Genomic DNA, 15,891 nt, shown 5'->3' on the forward strand with positions numbered 1-15,891 from the left:
GAGGAAATGTACTCACGTCTAACCAGTCCTGTATATTCCTTTTCCTGTCTTAACTCGTTCTATCATTTATGGAGGCCATGTCATGTGGGAAATTGTGCAGTGACCTGCCACAAATACGTACACAAACTCAGAGAGGTTAACTGGATACAGAAAAGTTGAGTACCATTACATGTGCAACAGTGAGTGGGGGGGATGAAAGAGAGGAGCCTCGTTACTAGAAAAAAATAAGTTTGCATTATGGATTTTATGCATTACTTTTCTACAGAAGTAGTGGGATGACTAATGTGGACTTTCTTACTAGATAGTCCACATTAGAAAGCAGGCTGGTGGATGGGACCAACCAACACCTGACTTTGCAGTGTAAGATGGTTGTTTGGCCGCTTTGGATTCAGCTACAGTATCTATCTCCTGTATTTACTTTCACAGCTTTATCCTCAGTCTCAGTGTTAACCTAATCCTAAAAAAAAAGAGTTTTCTGCTTTTCAAATACTCATAAATGGTTGTCTTGAGCTCACAAAGATGTTTTCTTCCTGTATTACTTCTTAATACTTCAAAGAATGCAGAGGGGGACAACACTGTTTAGCTTGAAGCTAATGGAAACTTAAGGGTAAAATCTTCAAGCCCAGTGTTTGGTATAATCCATGTCTTCTTTATCCAGTTATATGCACAGAAATCCACAAACTCTTTGATTTTTAGCTAAAAACAAACTATACAAGAACATTCCCACTTTGGCACCACCATGAACAAGAGGAGACAAGTGTGAGTCGGTTTGCTCAAATGATTCTTGCTCCACGCTGCCTGGAAAGGGCATCAAACCAGAAGTGTTATAGTTTGAGGATTACTGAGCATTCAGCGGGATAAATAAGACTTGGATTATACTGGATGATGGGCTTGAGAATTTGTAGACATTTTTGGGCAGTTCTGCTGTTGTGTTGTTGTAGCTGTTGTTAGCCGTCAGTAGCCATGAGCTTCACGTTGTATATCTCTGTGAAATGGCTCTGAATTTTCTTTCAGCAAGCTGTCAAACCCAAGATTACATGTAGCCTATCCATGCTTAGCAGGAAAGAAAACTGCCCGTGTTTTAATCCGGCCACTACTACTTAATCTATTTTATATGAGATATAAAATGAAGTACCAATGTGTGATGGCAATCAAAAAGTCAGGGCAGAATTTACTGTTGATGCTAATTTCACTGCAGCATTGAAAAGAATTCCAATCAAAGTATTGCTGAGATAACACTCCTTTTGACAAGGTGCTGAAATCTGGGGGTGATCCCCCCCCAGAAAAAGAAAGAAAAAAAAATTATAAATCGCAATAAAAGCCATGAACTGCAGTGTGGTGTCGGGATTTGTAAGATGTGATGCTGCGGTAACACTGCATCACACGAGCATGGTTGGTATATGAATGTATATATGAATGTTGTTATATGAAATGATCCAACAGTGTAGTGTCTTTACTTGTCATTAGCATTGATAGCGACGAACTGTTTGAGTGGCAATGTTCTCACCTCATTCTGTCCATCTGATGCAGCCATTTGTTGGGTGGGAGGCCAGTCGTGATTCGTCTTAGTGATAGACACAGATGAATAGAGATTGTGGCAAGATAAATCCCTCTAACATCCTCCCTCCCTGCTTGTATTTATGACCATGTGAGTAATGCTTGTTAACCTTTGAACCCTCTGTGTGTGTGTGTGTGTGTGTAACCCATTTTGTTGTGAGACTTGGTTAGTGTGTGTGTGTGTGTGTGTGTGTGTGTGTGTGTGTGTGTGTGTGTGTGTGTGTGTGTGTGTGTGTGCGTGCGCCTACGGATTAACCTAGAGATGTCTAAAAAGAATATGGAACAAAATCCACGATAAACTAGCAGATTACAGTAGTCTGCATACACAGATTTCCATTTATGCCAGTGCCCAGTATTTCAATATTCCCGTCATCAGCCAATCCAGGAGCCATCTGGATATTAAAGTCCTGCTGAGACGGCATTTTGGGAGTGTCTCACTGCTATATTGTCATGTAGTTCATGGTGATAGGACATAGAGCGGCGGGAAATAAGAATATGATGGTATGATGCTGGTTTCCGATGCGGGCGGTAGATACAGAGGCAACACTTTACAATAAGAGTACATCAATAGCTAATGGTGAGTTCTATACAAGAGAGCTGAATAAGCATGCATCAGTATAATGAACCATTTATGATATCTATGATATTACTGATGTAAACTAAGCATTGGCTAACCAATATTAATGTGCTAATAAACCCATCTTGTGCACCATAGGGGTCCTCTGTCCAAGGCCTCATACGTAATCTGGAGCTGTCCCACATTCTACTTTCCTTAACCACTGTGTTTTTGAGAAAGTTTAGTTTAATAGTGTGTATAATGTAGAAAAGGACAGTGTGGACATTAATTACATTTAAGAAATAAACAGATGGATGTGTCAGATTTAGCAAACTGCTAATTTCCATCTGTGTCCTTCCAGAAGAATTCACAAAGCATACATGGGTTGAGGTGGTGAACCGGAAAAGACACACTTAGGTGCCTTTGCTGCGAAAGATTGATTGACGGATGACTATTGTAATATTATTGGTTCTAATTTGATACAAGATGGAAAAAAACAATTTAATTTCTGCATAAAAATACAAGGATTTAAAAAAAAAATAGACTATAAAGTTGCATTGAGCAACAATGTAACCAAGGATCAGAACTAGAAGGGTTAAAAAGGAAATTTTTCATTTCAGACATATCACAGTCTGTGAAATAAAATATCGCTGGGAATGGGACGACACAATCATATTTCCATGTACTTATAATGCAATAGTGATGTAATGTAATTAAACTGAGCACATCATTGTGCATGGACCCCCCCCCCCCCCCCCGAGGCCTTATAATATTGCACCATAATTAAGAATTATGTGTAAGGGAGCTTATTTTTCTAATATCGTTTGGCACTTACTTTACATTGCGCCGGTAATTTATTCAGCGTTTATGTTGTGTTTATGCTAACATTTGAATATCCTTATGCCTTAATGTACTTTCATTGTAGGCCCACCATCCCCTGTTGGTTCAATTCCTAACAGGGCCGCCCAGAGGCAACTGAGCAGCTGCTTGGGGACCCTTGGCCACCAGGGGTGGGGGTGGGGGTGGGGGTGGGGGTGGGGGGTGTCCCAATCAGGTGTTTTTTTTGCCTTTGTTTTCATTGTTAGTTTTTTTTAATATATTAAATATCATAAAGAAGTGACAACATAATTTAATGATTGAATGATCGATACAATACAAAAAAATTCTGATTCTGATCAGTTTACCTGCCATCGTTTGAGTCATGACTCATGCGCATCAACTAGACACCTCGTCGCATGCGTAACCAGACACTGCAAGCTCAAGATTCCTTTGGAAGTGATGTTAATCTAATGTGAAGCATGACACTTTAAAGGAAGTATCCTTCTGGTGCACAGAAGAAAAAGACAGAGGATGAGAAAAAAGAACAAGATAGATGGTGCTGGGGGGCCAAAATCAAAATCTGCTTAGGGCCCCCTAAAGGCTCGGGCTGGCACTGCTTCCTAACGTTTCGTTGCATCCAGGAAGTTATATTGTATATGGCTTCATTTTTTCTTTCACATTCATATTTTTCTGGCACCGTGGGAAACCAATGTTTTCCCCCTCTAGAATAGGTTGTCACATTTCCATTTTCTCATCTGGCACATTTAGTGTTTAGCACTGCACTAGAGAAGTATCTCAGTGTATTCTATGACAGCCAGCTTCACTATTCCTCATTCCATACGTGGCTGAGCTGCTGCTCAGCTTCCTTTCACGCATAACCTCCAGCCATGTACCGATGGACAGCTGCTGCCTTTGGTTCCACTTGACATTTAAGAACAAATTACAAGTTAAATGTAATTAAATTATGTTAGATGAGCTCAAATAAATAATTACCCTGTTTTATAACTGTATGCTTCATATTTTGCTAAATGCATTACATATATATATATATATATATATATATATATATATTTATATATATATATATTTATTTATTTTTTATATATTAGCCAAGAGCAGTGAATTTGCCCCCATCCCCATGACAATCTGGCTAATTCTGGTTAGCTGTCTGCTAACAGATGCAGATAAAATAGCATTGCTGTGCACCACTCAGATGCTACCACAACGATCGGGTCAAATTGTGCTACTAGTCATCTTTGGGTCGCTGCATGTTAGAAAGAAATTCTGGCTAAAAGGCTTCAGGCAAATGTCTGCCCTCCGCCTTCTTTCACAATATAAATCAACAGCAAAAACTCTTTAGGGACTGTAGTACAGGATCCAAGGAAATATTATCAGCAGACATAAAATTAGAACACACCCATTAGTGCAGGATGAGTCATCAAGCATTTTATTTGTTTTTACAGCAGGAGAGCAGACATGGTTTTTGGTCAAAAATATCCTGTATGAACAGTTAACGCACACAAAATGTATTTCAGGCACATTTCTGTTGAGAAAGACAAGCGAATTGATTCATCTGACAGCAGGATAAAGGGGTACATGTATGTTATATGTTTCATTCACCGAGAAGGATAGATAGACCTAGCAGTGCTACTCCGCTTAACAGCCATTAGTCTGTTTGTGTAAATCAAGGAATAGATCATGACGTATGTCTACACATACGTATGGGGGTGTGTGTTTGTGTGTGTGTGTGTGTGTGTGTGTGTCTATGTGGTACATATCACTAAGAGCTGGCTAAGAGGATAAAAGCACAGTGTGTCCTCGCTCCATATACTTACTTATAGTTGGGTACTTGTAGAGCCTTTTGCATTGGCAATAATGGCTTAAATCAGTTTGTGGAGAGAGAGTTTGAAACAAAGCCCTGAATGAGTGAAGAGCAGGATGATTACGAAAATGGAGACAATCAGTCACTGAAGTTGAATTCAAGATAAAGTCCTTGATTCATGTGTTGCGAGTGTGGTGATGTTGCTCCGAACTACAAATGCTCTCTTGTCCGGTTACGTGCGGGCTGATGGAGTCTCAACAGAAATAATTAACGCTTCTTTTTTTTTGTTTGGCTGGTCTCTGTTGGGATTTTTTAACATGCTGATCCACTAAATGCAGAACACCTGCTTCCGCATGTCATTAAATAACAAAACAAAACGATTTTCTTCGTAAATCATCACGAAGCTGTTTTTCTCTTTATTACATTCCGGTAAAGATAATCAGTGTGTCACTGATGGCCGAATCTACCTGAGTTGGGGCTGTATGTTAAAAGCAACATTGGGCTAAAATTAAATGCTATTAATTTGGACACAAAAACTGGATATGTGGAAAAACTTTTGACTGAAGACTGGAGTAATACTACCAGAATCTTATATGTCATCATAGTCCTACAGGTCAGACAATACAAGCCTCTCTCTCTCCTCTCTTCAGCTCCCCACTCAGTATACTCCCAACATATCAATCAATGATAAATCAGATCACCTTGCATGAGTGTTCATACCGTTGTCACTGTTGTGTCTGATAGAGATCTTTTGGTCTGCTATAGTTCAGATTAGAATCAGGAGGAGGAAGAACACACAGCGGAACTGAATCATTGATAATAGGAATGAATGGGGCCCCTGAAGCTCTGATACACATCAGCTGAGGCGCTGCAGTGTGCTTTCTGTCAACAGCACGGCTGCTGATGAATTCTGGTGGGTTTTGTGTGTGTTGTGTTCGTCCTTTAAAGGCAAAAACATACATGGGGACCCCCCCCCCCCCCCATCCCCCACCTTGGGTGTTACAGATTTTCAGTTCAACTTGAGCACACATACATACATTGTAGAGGTAGTTTAATGCTATAGTAGGAGCGACAATCAATCAGCCTTTGCTTGAACTGGTAGCCAGCGTAGAGATAATAGTACTATTTTTTGTGATCGACCTTCTGAGACCGTAAATTTGAGACTTTTTGTGGTTGTTTTGGGTCAGCCAGACAGGAGTGTATCACGCTAATCTATTCTAAATGTTATGAATGCATGTCCAAGGATTTCTGTTATGGGTAGAACGGGACTTTTTTTTTTCGCTCTTTCACAAAGGTGTAAGAGGGCAGTTGGAGTCATGCGCTTGATGTGAGGCTCAAATTTAATAATACCCAGATTATTAATTGTATATGGGACTGATATATTATGCAATTAATGGGGAAGTCAGAGAAATGTGACGTTGTTACTTCATCACACAGCATTCAGGTGCAGGAAATAGTTCTTCCTCCATTGATGGAACTTTGGCAAGGCAAGACTCTAATTCAACCAGCAGAAATCATTGACTGTTGCTGGGAGATAGATTTGACTGTCTTTATGTTGTGTTTTTGGAAAATGTGACCCAGAGGAATCGGGTATATGCAGAAAAGGATGGGACCGAGGACGGATCCCTGAGGGACCTCGTATTTCACCATGGAACAGTCTACAATAAAATCTTTTTTTTATAAAAAGGTTGTAAAAGACACCCACTTCTCCATCTAGCTTGTAAATGTTATACTTCAATTAAGTAAACTGATCTGACAGGAGGCCTATCTTGCAAAATTAACATCAAGTACTCAGGAAAAAAATACATCTCAACTTTCTGAGTGCATATTTTGCAGAGCTACTAAAATTGTTGGATAATGTCTATATCAGGCAGGCTTGTGGGAATTTAGGAGTCAGATATACCTGCTGCCACTTTACTCTTGACAGATCTGTTCAGTTCAATTAGCATGAACTCTCACTCAAATCACAAGGAGAAATGTTGGAGAAAAGAGTGGCACATGGAGGAGGAGCAGAGATGTAAGACCAGAGAGGGAGGGTGAGGAAGGGGATAGTGGAGAAGAGGAAATGGGATGTGAAAGAGAAAGATAACAATTATTCAGTGTTCATGCATTTATGATTTTATGCCATGACTAAATTTGAAAAGCCTTTTGTTGCCCCCCTAAAGCAACATGAACTGAACTCTGTGACAGGCAAGAACAACCATACCACACCATCCTTCCTCATCTGTGTCCCTCTCTCTCTCGTTGTATCTGATAATGTGGGTGAAGCATCGGAATGAGAAAATGGTTGATTTATCGCTGTGACATAGGCCTACAAGTGTTGCACTTCTTACTCATTAACTGCAACTGCGTACAAAGACCTCGATCTGGACATTGCAAACATCAGCATGTTTATATCATACCCGGTTAAACAATAATGGAGTGCTCATATTGATGAAGTAGCATGCAGGTATTCATTGCCATGGTGATGCACTTCCATCTGTGCACATACACGCAAAAACTGCCACCATCCCAGCCACGACGCAAGTGCTCACATGGAAACTCAATGCATCACCGTCAAACTCTGTTTCTGGGACGGTTGTAACTGATGTGCCCTCATTTGAGTTACCTTACACGCATGCGCATTGATCCACTTCCATGTATGTGTGTGATGTCCTCATGCAATTCCAATGATCTCCAGGTGGCTGTAAAGTTACGAGAAAGGCATGATAGATGATGGCAGGCATGACATAAATGATGCAAAGTTTAATATACTTCTACTGTAAAGGTAACTCTCATTTGTTAGGCCCCTCGAAGTGGATCGTACATGACTTTCTACTGAGACTGGCTGAAAGACTTTCCCATAACCAGCATTGCATGCAGAAAATGCAATTTGTTTTTGCTTTTAGTGCACAATAGAGCTCATCGAGTGCAATTCTGGTAGTGCATTTTCTCTTCAGATGACGATCATGTCCGCCATTTCACCCGCCTTCTCCTCCCTTGCAATTTAAAATCACTGCATCCAAAAGGGCAGCCTGACATACTTCGGGATGTTGGACCAATTCTCCTTTTTCTAGCGTGATCTTCCTGGAGTTTGATAAAATATTTAAGATGCTTCTTTTACCTGATTCATCCATGAAGCTTCTGCACAGGAAATCAAATATTGAAAGTCTGTGTTTTAATAACTAAATTTAGTATGCTACGCATACATGCAAAGACACACAGAGAAGCATGTGTGTGCAGCCTGTGCTGCCATGCGTGTTAAAGTACACTCGCAAAACAAAGAATCCTGTCGAACACAAAAACTACAAATCCGTCACCCAGCGTTTTCCCCAGTAGGAAAAAATACAATATTCATTGGTCAACTGCATGACTGCAGACAAGCGCGGAATCTATAGTATTATTACTCCTATATGCACTTAAAAACTGGGATCCCGGATGGATTAGAACATCAGAGGATCTGATTCTCCATCTTCCATTTCATGTGCTGACATTTATTATGTATGTCTGCTTATACACTGCATTAGTAAAACATAGGGAAGACATTGTGCATGCACCGTATGTGGCAGCACCAAGAAGACGCATGCTCTGTGGATGTGAACAAGAAGAAGATGTGACATGATTGGAACTGGCGGGAAATGTGACGAATGATCACGTCCTCAGTTATACAACCAGTGCAGACATTTGAACTCTAACCCCACTTCACAGGAGTTGAACATTTCATTGACTTTCCCTCCACATAAATCATCCTGAATCTCATGACCCTTTATACAGTGACTGGAAATGGAGTCTTTCTCTGGGACAATGTATTTCATACAAATAATCACCATTGATAAATAATGTATTTACTATGTAGCTTATGTGATGCATTTGCTATCTTTTATTGATATCAAGCAACCGCTAAAGGGACTGTTCACTCAAAAATGAATATGCAGTTTTCAGTTTTTTAGTTCACAAAACACTGCTGGAGTTTGACAGGAGAGGGTTTTTCACCTATCACCCAAACATTTGAAGTGAACAATGACCGATTTTCATACATAGATAAAATATGTCGTAAATCTCTAAAATACATCCACACTGCTCATCTGATGCAATACAATTGTCCGAAAGCTTCAAGGGGCCAAGTTGTTTTACAAAAACCCTCACTGACACCACGTTCTCCAGCCTCACTGCTCACTGTAGCCTGTCGCTGGCTAGCTTGGAGCTACAAGCTATCGTTAGATTTTCTCTTTATCTAAACTTGTCAGCCACTGCCAGTGTTTTTGAGTTTCTTCAGTAATCTTTCCAGAAACCCAGAATATTTTGTGATGTGATTATGAAAAACTGACTACTTCTTTTCTAATCAACACTTGAGTGAAGATTGGCTTCATTTTCAGAAAAAAAGAAGACATTTTTGAAAGAGAAGTGATTTTTAAAGCATAAAAATTGATTTGACGTATTCCGTTATTCATATTGTGCTTTTTCCTCACTCTCATCAGGTTATTTTGATTGTGTACTATTAAATAACAATAACTGGAATCATAGACACAGTGCAGCTTCTGCCCTTGAGAATAAAGAGAAACGTCATCCATCCTTCTGCAGCGTCTTCCAGCTTCTGTTGATGCTTGGTCACTTCTTTGTGGACCTTCACTTGAGATTTTCTTCCATAAATTGTGCAACCGTGCCCGCCACAGATAGTGATAACCCCAATTGTCATAAAGTCTCATTACTGACAGTTTATAATGGCTGAAGATTCATTTTTGGGTGAACTATTCCTTTAAAACTTGCATTCATGCACTTATAATGCAATGGGGTTTTGGTTTATTTCTGTGTGTGACTTATATTTCAGGTAGCTAATAGCATAGCTGTGCCTGCCATCCTCCTATTTCTCTCCGTCTTCATCAACATCCATCCTGTGTTTCTCGACTGCTCTAAACCGATTCAAGTGTGTCTGCCTCTCCCAGTCGTTTTCTCATGCCTTCTGCCTGCTGCCCTCTGTTCTCCGTCTCTCATGTCTTCCCAGCCATCTGTGCCTTTCTCACCCATTTTCATTCAATCCCTGCTCATCCCTGCATTCACTTTCTTTTACCTACAGACCGGCTGGCTTCTCTCCTTTATAATAAGCAGGGTAGTGCAATGCTACGGTCCAGTAGCTCACCTCACCGCCGCACAGCAAGAATGTGAATGGTGTACAAAGGGAGGCACTCATGCAACCCCTGCACTGACAACACATTCTCATTCACAATGCATCACATGACAGCTCGGTTGCTCTGCTTCAAACCGCAATGCTATAGGCACTGCTGGCCCTTGAAGGCACAGTAGATTTTTTTTTTAATGTATGATCAAATTAGTGTAATTAAATCAGTCTGATAAAATATGCAGAAATATAATTCTGGAACTAATTAAATGAATCACTGCAACCATTTTGCATATAGCTTGAAAAAGGTTGAAGGGTTTGAAGAACAGTGGAAGTTCACAGTTGTCCAACACTGGAAGTACCATCAAGTAGTTTTATCTAGAACACCATTTAACCCTCGAAAAACCTGAATAATCAAAAAATTGGCAGAAAATTAATAAAAAAAAACAACCTACATTGTTTATGGATAAACTCACAAAAAAAATCAGTAATGTCTTCTAATATGAATTTTGTTTTGTCTCTTTTGTGCAATTTATTGCTCACAATATGTTGTTCTCAAACAACCTTAAACATCACAAATTCACCAAATAATGATCTCAGTGGTGATATAGAGGTCGAAGAAACTCATCTAAAATATGATTCACTGGGTGTTACAGGGTTAGAACTCTCCACTTATCTTTCTAAACAGATAAAGAAATCAAGACTATGAGCGTGCATCTGTGTATGTGTACGCCAGGCACGTACCAGAGTGAATATGTGTGTTTTATTGTTCTGTTTCAATGTAACATTATCAGTTAGGTCAGAAGCAGAAGAATGGAGTGGGAGCTTTGAGTTCTGGTGTGGGTGGTTTTATTTAAGACTAATTCAAACGATGACGCCAGCTCAGTTAAGAGGAGACTATTTTAAGTGGGCGCAAACTAATGTCTCCAATAACACATAATGAACACCAGCTTCTACAAAATTTTATGTAAAACTCCGCGACATTAAAATGTGAAGAAACCAGCTCAATATCAAGAAGCATAGCGGTATGCTTAGCTAGCTAGCTAGCTAGCTAGCTAGCAAGCAAGCTAGCTACACCTGGTATCTATTCATGACAGAGAGGTGTTCTTTGTTAGTAGGCAAATCTATCGGGCAGATGCTTTGCTCCATCTCTGTTCGTGTGATGGGACAAATCCGTTTACCTTTTACAGAAAACTGGCTTGCACCACATTTAGGCTGAATCTGGAACACTTCAGGCTCAGTTGCAGCACTAATAGTCCTGATGTGGTCCATGTTTGGGTCAAATACTCAATGCTATCTGGGCTGAGAGAAAAGGAAGGCCAGTATTTAAACCATAGTGTTGTAAACAGTACGACAGAAATACTAAAAATAAACTAAAAGAACTAAAATATACTAATTTTGTGGGAAGTTGTGATTTTAACGTCAGTCAGTCAGTCTCCTCCCCAGACTGGTTGTCATGGTTATCAGTCCCGGGGTCACTGCCATGGTGACACCTGATACTGTAGAAATCCAGTGGCGAGGTTTCCAGCACCAATGCATATCACCCACGGTACATCCCATGTGAGTCCAGTTCCTGTGCTCACAAGTACGCCGGTCTTTGCATTCAATTGAAAAATTAGAGCCAACGTGATTTCTTTATATAAGAGAGGCGAGCATCCTCCGCGAAGTAATGAAATTTAAAGCTGTCTCCCACGAGCGAGCCTCACTTTCAATACCACTGAAACACAAAGACGTTCGTATGATAATATTCATAGTGCCAAACTTATGCCCACAGCATTGTTGTTTTTCTAGACGTCTTTGAAATGTTTTGCATAGATAAAGTCCGCTTGGTTGGCTTGGAAATATTCTAATGTCGTTGAGGAGAAATATAAAATTTGTAAACATACAAGAGGAGACTGGAAATACTTTGATGCTTGATAAAATTAAGACACATCAAGTTTATCTTTTTTATTCATATTCTGAAACACACAATCGAAAAGTTTTTCTCCATCCTATAATTGACGCTCGTAAAATGCTTAATTTCCAATTTTCCAACACAGAACACTAATAAATATCTGAGCAAAGGACTGAGCAGAACAGTATACTCAGTGTTTCTTTTCTACCCTGGAGAATTAATCTACCAAGTTATATAACACGCTGCAAAACTGTTGGAAAAAAAAGTCGCTTGAGGTGCAGTAATTACTAAAAATAAAAGACCTGCAGGATTGTACACTTCCTCGAAAATCTGAATTTAAATAGCATGAGGATGTTCGTACTAACAGTTTATAATAATGTGTTGATGGTGCGTACTTAGTACTTAAAAAAAAAAAGTCACGGCGATGCGAAAAGAAAGGTTTGTTGGCCAGAAGAACGTGTTAAGGCTGAATATGAGCTGGAATTTTGAAAGCTTTACATGCTTGAATACACCTGAATCTTTTAAGTCAGATGCATTGAAATGCGAAAGACCTCAAGGGCAAAAAAGTCCCACAGCGAGAGACTAAAGACACACGTAAACAAAAAAATAAAGGAGCATATAAATGAGGACGGTGATGCTAAAATAATAGAATCAAAGAAAAAAGTAAACTGAGAGTGGGATTTGTTAATGAGATGGATTTGGTTTGAGACCGAGTCTGCCATGTTTGTGATGAAACAGAATTTTTTTTTAACCTTCTTGGTTTCTTTCAGATTTACTACAATCTTTTAATGGAAAAAGTTACTTTCATCTATCCACAGGGATTAAAATAATGATTTGGATCTGTTCTCATAACAGGGGTTGGTGGTTCAATACTGGCTGTGGTCAAGAGTTGAATCAAACCCAGTTGCAGCAGAGAGATGTACACACATCCGAGTTTGAAAAGTCATCGGTGCTTGATCAAAAAAATCCGGGCAGAGAAAGAGAGAGTCTGCACACTGTTTAAATAGAGCAGTGAAGCTGCTGAAGCCACACTGGCTGAAACATTCTGCCTTATTAAATCCAGTGCGGGAGCTATTTAAACAGTGTGCAGACTCTCTCTCATCAGTGACAAAAACTCCAACAAAAAAAAACTGACAAAATGAAAGAAAATCTAAATTATTCTGCAGACTGAAGAGTTTAAAAATCTCTCATGTTTCAGTACTTAAAAGTCTACAGCCCCTACTGAGATTTATTCCAGCTAAATCTATATTAGATTGGAGGAACTCTAAGGACTGTTTAGACCTCCATGCAGCTGGTTTCAGTCCACCTGCAAAGTAACAGCACGTAATGATAAGCATAGCAACGTCCTAACATGCCAGGTAGCTCATTACACAGAGGAACTTTCAAGAAATACTCGCCAGACGATTGGATGTCTATCCCTGTTTCTGATTGGGTAGCTTTGACCGATCACGCCTCGGTTGCGTCCACTTTAACAGTCTGCGTGGTGCGCAAAAGAGACGGAATCCATCGGCCGAAAATGTCTGTAGTCCAGCAATTTCACCAAACCTTTGCAGTGGTTTTAAACTGCTGGGTTGAGGCTGGCCACTTTTGTTTGTCATGCAAATGTCTGAAGTTGTCACACTGACTGTAAACAATGAGCGGCGGATGGAACCAAGAAGTCTTGGACTGGATATTTGCCAGAAACCTAAAATACTGGCCCTTGTTCACAGAGGCTAAGTAGTCGATCACAGCCCATGAGTTCGAAGATTGATCAGTGTCTATCATGTTTGCTTCAACCAATCAGATCAACAAACTTATGAGGAAGCCAAAGTGAGTCCTTAAAATAGTACTAATGCTACAGTAAGCATCTATGCTAACCCCTTCAGGAGCCGCCATTATGATTTTGAACAGATAGTCGTGCTGCCGTCACACCTAGACACTGCCCCTGTCTACACGGATTTGCCCAAACCACTGTTGCTGTTGACAAAAACACATAATTGAAGTCTGCCAAGTGGGATTCCCCTGTGTCCTGGTGAATCCAGCTGCCTGGCAAGCTAACTTTACTCAAAGATTTGCCTTCTTTTAGGGTTTTATGGCACCCACAGGCCAGAGAAGTACTGCTAAAGAGCGTCTATACCATGAAAGAGCGTCTATACCATGAAACACAGTGCTGATCCTTTTACGTGTGACATATGTGACACACGACTGACAGCAACAGTCACTGTTATTGGTTTAATGGGACATGCGGTCACAGAGGGACTACAGCACTATTCCAGGTTACTAATATTGGTGCTGTCAAAGAAAGCTGACATCAGGTCTGATTAGGGACTTCTCTCACCTCTTAGATCATAACGGAGGATGACAATCCTGCTTCAATTCAGGAAGATGAATCGAAGCATGAAGATGATTTGAAAAGGTCCCGGTAATTGACGCTGACAGTGGCAGGATGACTGCGCTGGGTGCTGTTTACCCTCCGAAAAGGAGGTTTGGTGCTGTTAGCGGTTGGCTGTTTAGGCTCACTGCTGATGCTGAGCTCCCACGGGTGCTGCGATGAGTCAAGTTCCCTGTCGCGAAGCATTCAGTACAGCACAGACATGCTCTGGGGAGTCCATGACTGCACGTCCTGTCCCGCAGTGTGCTGTTGGTTGGTGAGAATGTACACATGCCATGTGTCTTGTAGAACTGTTGGTTTAGACTAAGGAAGACTGGAGCAGACGTTGATGCAGTCAAGTGGTCAAACCTCAGGCTCGTAACTGTTGATCACATCATTGTATAGTGTGACAAAGATGGGTGGCAGTGATTGGTTGTGACAAGAGAATGACATTTATGGATTTAGAAGTATATCTTGGCAAACCTGGGTCTCTCACATGAGCCCATGTATCATATGAACTCTGTGCTAGGGCCCAAGACTTTTTAATTCTTGAAAATCATCCTGTTTGTACTGACGTTGGTAAAACTAGACAAAATAATCTGTGGAAATCAAATCAAATCTTATGTTAGTCAGCTGTCGTATTTGCCCTTGCTGTTTATAATTTATTGATCGTATGATTTTAGTGTTCTTGGTTTATTTTGTACAACCCTGTAAAATAGAGCTTGATGCCAGTGACTTTCCCTGTTTAGATAAAGGCAAATCAAATTAATGATGTCAAATTCCTTGACCCCGAAGCATCTGGGAAACACTCATCCTGAGTGATCCACGCACGTCACGTGTGTCTCAACGGTATGACTCGAGCAGGCTTTGCTGTCAGCGTGCAGAGCTTAAAAATATTACATTTTCTTTATTTGCATGCTCATTGATGACTAGAAGCAGAAACAGCGGGCTAACTGGACTCAGATGGGATAAAAACACAGTGTGTCTACTGTTTTTTTCCTGTGCTCGCTGCCTGTATCTGCTCCTGTGCATAATGAGGCTACCATATTGATGACAGATGAAGCACAGTGCAAGGACATCATGCAGAAGGTGATGGATACAGCTTTGAATCTGAAATACAATTTTCTCTAAAACAGTCTTTAGCTGCATTAATTTTTTTTATAGCAACAAAAAAAACAACAAATTTACAATTGCTTTCATGAAATAAATAGCTGTAACATTCCTGATTTGACACTACGCCACACGAAAATTGCCATTCTAATTTCAGTCAACAATAAAACATTTTCAGTTAGAGGTGCAACTGCTGCTACTTTGGGCCAAAAGAAGATCCTGAACCTTATCTGTCTAATGACTACAGACTTAGATATGCTAATGCTACCATTCATTGTGCTAAGCTAAGTAGCCATCAGCTGAGCTCTGAAGGTATCAGATCCCCAATACAACCACAGACGAGAGATGAGTGTCCATACGACCTTTGATAATTAACTAGTTCTCGATACACAACTATATGGAATAAAGTGGAGAGTCAAGGGCCCCAGACTGACATAATCTTGAAACTCAAGACAAATAAAGATGTTCATGTTGAGAATACCAAGCAATAAACTATAAATACATCATGTTTATTCATTAAAAAATTATTTATCAGTTCTTTTATAATTACCTTGATATTCTGAATTTGGAACACTCAATAGCTGAACTTTACAAGAGTGATTGCTGCTCTAACCTCTGAGGCTCAGGAGTGGGCTATCTGGTAATTGGAAGGTTTCCCGATCAATTTCCAACACCTCCAGCAGCTGCG

This window comes from Aulostomus chinensis, chromosome 18 (genome assembly GCF_037954235.1).
Source record: "Aulostomus chinensis isolate RoL2024-O1b breed Wild chromosome 18, RoL_Achi_v1.0, whole genome shotgun sequence".
Taxonomy (NCBI): Eukaryota; Metazoa; Chordata; class Actinopteri; order Syngnathiformes; family Aulostomidae; genus Aulostomus; species Aulostomus chinensis.